At 46.1% G+C, this 6,000-nt stretch overlaps 3 non-coding genes across 3 annotated transcripts; 1 reads left to right on the forward strand and 2 right to left on the reverse strand.

Moving 5' to 3' along the window:
* The first annotated feature begins 801 nt into the window (after positions 1-801).
* Positions 802-884, forward strand: trnal-cag (transfer RNA leucine (anticodon CAG)). Its single transcript has one exon. It is a non-coding gene; the product is annotated as a tRNA-Leu (tRNA).
* A 2,431-nt stretch (positions 885-3,315) lies between these two features.
* trnav-uac (transfer RNA valine (anticodon UAC)) lies at positions 3,316-3,388 on the reverse strand. Its single transcript has one exon. It is a non-coding gene; the product is annotated as a tRNA-Val (tRNA).
* A 441-nt stretch (positions 3,389-3,829) lies between these two features.
* Positions 3,830-3,903, reverse strand: trnan-guu (transfer RNA asparagine (anticodon GUU)). Its single transcript has one exon. It is a non-coding gene; the product is annotated as a tRNA-Asn (tRNA).
* Between the last annotated feature and the right edge of the window lie 2,097 nt (positions 3,904-6,000).

The raw sequence follows: 6,000 nt of genomic DNA on the forward strand, positions 1-6,000 counted from the left end.
TCATTCGGCCCATCGTGCCTGTGCCGGGTCAAACACACGTATTCGTTCAAGATTCGTTCAGAGATAGATTGAGTGCTTTGTTATCAGAAAAATGCCTGAACCCCCACAGTCTACAGCTTTCCTCCTCGCTATCAACCACACGGCCTATTTTTGTGTCACCCGCAAATGTCTTTATCATGCCTCCGACGTTTAAGTCCAAATCGTTCATGGATACCACAAAAATCAAAGGACCAAGCACCGAGCCCTGCGGCACCCCACTGGAAACAGCCTTCCAGCCGCAAAAACACCCGTCGGCCATTAACTTCCTGCCACTGAGCCAATTTTGGATCCAACAAGCCGCATTCCCTTGTATCCCATGGGCCTTTACTTTTTTGACCAATCTGCCATGTGGGAACTTTTCAAAAGGCTTGCTAAAATCCACGTAGACTACATCAATTGCGCTACCCTCATTGATCCTCCTTGTCACCTCCTCGAAAAATTCAATCAGGTTAGTCAGACACGACCTCCCCTTGACAAATCCATGTTGACTGTCCTTGATTAGTCCGTGACTTTCGAAGTGACAGTTCATCCGATGCCTCAGAATTGATTGCAATAATTCGAAATGGAGTCTTTCTCCTGCTTGCTGCAATGACAGATCAGGCGGTGAACAATACTCAGGCCCGGCAAGCTCAGTCGGACAGAGCACGAAGCTCTTTATCGTGGGTTCGAGCCCCACGTTAGGTGAGTGCCATTTTAAACTTTTATGATGCTTTCACTGGCCAACAGTGCAGAAATGATGCAGAATGAAACATGAAATCGGTCGTCAGGATGGCCGAGCGGTCTAAGGCGCTGCGTTCAGGCCGCAGTCTCTTCTGGAGGCGTGGGTTCGAATCCCACTTCTGACATTTGTTATCTTTACTGTTACATGGAAATATTTTATTTGTGGATTGGGCTGCAGCTGATTTTACTGCCAAGTCGATTTGCTCCTCCCACTAAAGCAACTTGCTTTGTCATGGATATGTGACTTGAGAAGTTTCGAACGGTGAAATGGTTGACATATTAATGACCTGGAAAAAGAAATAGAACAGCAGTGGAAAACATTTAAAACGGTGATCAATAGAGTCCAGGAGAAATATATCCCACTAAAAAGTAAGAACAAACTAGCCAGAAATGACACACCAGGGATGAATAAAGAAATAAGGGCAAAATTGAAACGAAAGAAAAAGGCCCACACTGGACAATAAAGGAGAGGGGGAATGTGAAAAGACTGGGAAAGAAGTCTAAAGAACTATTAGAAAGGCAAAAAGGAATATCAAAAAAAGCAAAGTATTCTGGACACATCAACAGCCAAAGAAAGTTTAGGATCGGAATAGGGTCACTAAGGGATACACACGACAAACTCACAGGCAATGACAGCGAAATGGCAGAAATATTAAATAATCACTTTTCTTCAGTATTTACCAGGGAGACCAGCATTGAGTGCATGACAGTGGAAGAAGAGATCAAAAAAATATAAAGACATTTAAGATCGAAAGGGGGGGAGATAATTGATAATCTCATCAAACTGAGAGGGGAAATTTCCTGTTAGGTGCCTAACCAGAGTTTCAAACCGCTCACCCACGCTAATTTCCGTATTACTGTTCAGATTCATTTCACAGGGACACGATTACTGTGCACCATTTAGGGAGGCTCAGTGAAAGGCGGAAATTGATCTATTAATGGAATCATGGAATAGGACAGCGCCATTCGAATGCCATTCGTCCCATCGTGCCTGTGCCAGCTCTCTGAAAGAGCTGTCCAGTTAGTCCCAGTCACCTGCTGTTTCCCCATAGCCCTGAAAATGTTTCCATTCAAGCGTTTATCCAATTCCCTTTTGAAAACTGTGAGTTAAAAAAAACAATATTGAAAGGGGTGCTGGGGCCTCTGCAGCGTCAATGTAGAGTGTGCGATGATTGAAGTTATCAAGATGTTTCTTTACACATGGTATGTTGTGCAATCATCCTGAAATATCTTCAATATCCAACACAAATTGAATTGCAAACCTGACGGACCAACACTGGAAAACAAGTCACGAGTGAACGCAAATCATCTGGGACCCGTTTTCAGCCTCACGGCACTTTAAGTAAAGTGAACTAACTTTGCATTGAAAAGATTTGGAACTTGCATCTGTGCCTTTATCTGTTCCATTTCTTAAAGTTGCTGGTGTCTGATGATGTACACGCCTCTGCTTCCTCTATTAAACAAGAAAGGAGGTGTTTGACGATGACGGGACCTGTTGGTTATGAGCTCATCCTTTACATTGAGTGGGTTCACGTCCTTTAAACGGCGTCAACTTTAGCCCAGCGGTGAACTTCACAACAAACAAGTTCATCACCGTCTCACCGCGGGCGCTGACTGACATGTTTATTGTTATTTATTTCAGACCTAAATAAATAGTAACCGTGATTTGAAATTTGCACTAAGTGATTTTTAGGTAGTCGCCTTTAAATGTTTCAAAGGCGACTCCTAATTTATGATCGTCCGCCATTTCTCCAGCCGTTTTGAAAACAAAACATGTCTCTGCTTTTCGCGTCTTTTTTCGAAAGGGAAAAAAATATATTTCCCGTGACCTGTGAAGGATGTACAAGTACATTTCAGAAAGCTGAAGCAAGTTCACCGAGCTTAAATCGTCTGGCCACGTTAAAGGCGCTATATACATATATATAAATATGTATATATATATGTAATATATGCAAGTCGTTGCTGTCTGTTTCTGTGGCTGTCTTTTTTATATGTGTGTCCATCTGCAGGTCAATTTTGAATCAATACCAGTGTTCGTGTCAGTTTGTTGCATGAAATAAATGAGAGTATCAGGCGCTCCCCTCCCTGCCATTGGGTCGGTACTGAGTCAGGGTTTAGACCAAACTTCTGGGTTTTTTTGTGAAAAAGCAATTAAAACCTTCATTCGGGAATTATCCAGTCTCATGTGAGCGGTGAAAGAAACACTGACCCCGATGTGATGTGAACACGCAGCCTTTTGATCTGGAGTCAGACCTTTGCACCACGCGCTCTGAAGACAGGATCCTGGATGTTATCATTTATATGAATGTTTCTCAAACACCGTTTCATTTCTCCCACCTTGGTTGAATCGATGGGGCTCATCAAATCTCCGCCAGATCCCACCGGGAATGAGACAGTATTGGAAGCAGCCTTCACCCCCACGATCACGCTGGCTTTCATCGCCTGCTCTCAGCGGACTGCATTAACAGGGATGGGAGATATGGACTTTGTTCATATTATTCAGCAATGTGAATCGTTAAATATTTACTAATTTTTAATGGGGACAAGGTTTTAAAATGTTTCCGCCTGGTTTCGAACCGGGGACTTTTCGCGTGTAAGGCGAACGTGATAACCACTACACTACGGAAACCTGATACTGCAAACTCCGTGTTAGGGATATAACCCCTCAGCCAAACTAATTTCCCGTATTACTGTCCAGGAGCTCATTTCACAGGGATCCATTTCCTGCGCTGTATTTCGGAAGGCTGCAGAGAAGGATCGGTGGCGATGGTCAGGCAGGGAATCCCAGAGCATCGCGCCCACACAAACATTTCACTGTTTTTTTTCATGTGCCTGATATCCGACCGCAGTGTAAATTATGGCGAATCAGGCAAGCTCAGATGACATTGTTCACAGAGTGTTTTCTTGCAGCCAAATCACACATTAGAAAACGTGAAATGAGATGAAGAGATCGGAGCCATTTAAAGTGCTCCCAGTTACTGCAGATCAGGAATTAAAACCTGGCACCGGCTTCAGGTCGATCAGAATGAGACAATGAATCCGAAAGTGGGAAGAAAAAAAGCGCAATTTTCGTCCCTGGGTGGGCTCGAACCACCAACCTTTCGGTTAACAGCCGAACGCGCTAACCGATTGCGCCACAGAAACCGCCCGGTGCTTTTTCTTGCAAGATACACTAAAGTAGCGTGTCACCGAGCCAAAGTTACATGTTGCAGGCACAGAAATGCAATTGTCCACTATCAGTCTTACTTTTCCAGAAATAAAGGATGGGACATTGTTTATGGAAACATGGAAACGGTCTGGTCTCGCTCACAGCATCGATATCACCGCCAACCAGCTCTCCTGCAACCGGCGCGCCCACCGGTGCTTTGTCTGTTATTGAGTCGGACTGTGGGAGAACCTTCACCACACGGACTCCAGCGATTCGAGAAGGCGGCTCACCACCACCTTCTCAAGGGCAATCAGGGATGGGCAATAAATGCCGGCCTCGCCAGTGACGCCCACAACCCATGAACGAATGAAGAAAAAGTATTCTGAGCGTCCTGACGCTGTTATCAGGTTTTGATGCCTGATCTGCAGTAACTGGGAGCGCTTTAAATGGCTCCGACCTCTTAATTTCACCCACAACATCAGAGTAACTGTTCCAGGGGGACATGCCGACTCAACTGCGTCTTGGCCGCCTGTCTGCTCAGTCCTTTATTCGTCTCCAATTCCGTTTCCCAAAGCGTATCTACAGATACACAAAGCTCTTTGTCATTTCGGTTCCTTTCGATTTGTCCAGCTCCCGATTGGCAATAATTTGCAAACCTGGTTGCAGCCCTCCGCCTTCCATCGTGTCCAGGGATGGGTTATGTGGAGAGACTGGAGAAGCTGGGATTGTTCTCCTTCGAGCAAAAAAAAAGGTTAAGGGGAGATTTAATAGAGGTGTTCAAAATTATGAGGGGATTTTGATAGAATGGATGGGGAGAAGCTATTTCCATTGGCAGGAGGGTCGATAACCAGAGGACACAACCTGCATTTATATAGCACCTTTAATGCAGTAAAACCTCACAAAGTGCTTCACAGGAAGAGTTTTTGAACAAAACTTGACACTAAGCCACATAAGGAGATATTGGGACAGGTGACCAAAAGCTTAGTCGAAGAGTTAGGTTTTAAGGTATGTGTTAAAGGAGAGAGAGGCGGAGAGGTTTAAGGATGGAATTCCAGAGCTTAGGGCCTAGGCAGCTGAAGACACAGCCGCAAATGGTGGAGCGTTTAAAATCGGGGATGCGCAAGAGGCAAGAATTGGAGGAGCACAGAGATTTTTTTTATTCGTTCATGCGATGTGGGCGTCGCTGGCGAGGCCGGCATTTATTACCCATCCCTAATTGCCCTTGAGAAGGTGGTGGTGAGCCGCCTTCTTGAAACGCTGCAGTCCGTGTGGTGACGGTTCTCCCACAGTTCCGTTAGGAAGGGAGTTCCAGGATTTTGACCCAGCGACGATGAAGGAACGGCGATATATTTCCAAGTCAGGATGGTGTGTGACTTGGAGGGGAACGTGCAGGTGGTGGTGTTCCCATGTGCCTGCTGCCCTTGTCCTTCTAGGTGGTAGAGGTCGCGGATTTGGGAGGTGCTGTCGAAGAAGCCTTGGCGAGTTGCTGCAGCTGCAGTGCATCCTGTGGATGGTGCACACTGCAACCACATTGTGCCAGTGGTGAAGGGAGTGACTGTTTAGGGTGGTGGATGGGGTGCCAATCAAGCGGGCTGCTTTATCTTGGATGGTGTCGAGCTTCTTGAGTGTTGTTGGAGCTGCACTCATCCAGGCAAGTGGAGAGTATTCCATCACACTCCTGACTTGTGCGTTGTAAATGGTGGAAAGGCTTTGGGGAGTCAGGAGGTGAGTCACTCGCCGCAGAATACCCAGCCTCTGACCTGCTCTTGTAGCCACATGATAGGGTGGGGTAGCGAGGTTCTGGTGGGATTTGAAAGCAAGGATGAGAATTTTAAAATCAAGGCGTTCCCCGACAGGCGGTTTGACTGGAGCGTCACACCGTTCGCTCCCGTCTTTACTTCCACATACGTACATTGGGACAGGGCTTGGGCGGATTTTTCTGTGTCTCACCCGGGGCCGCTGAGTCTCCTGCAGTCCCCCCGATCACCAACTCATCCTGTTTGTAAATTTAAACCGGAACAAGTGCCTCGCAAAAGGCAAGAGATGAAGGCAAGGCTGGAACCTCTGACAAAAAAAAATCTCTTGTCCACCAG

The sequence above is a fragment of the Heptranchias perlo genome, unplaced genomic scaffold (assembly GCF_035084215.1).
Source record: "Heptranchias perlo isolate sHepPer1 unplaced genomic scaffold, sHepPer1.hap1 HAP1_SCAFFOLD_62, whole genome shotgun sequence".
NCBI lineage: Eukaryota > Metazoa > Chordata > Chondrichthyes > Hexanchiformes > Hexanchidae > Heptranchias > Heptranchias perlo.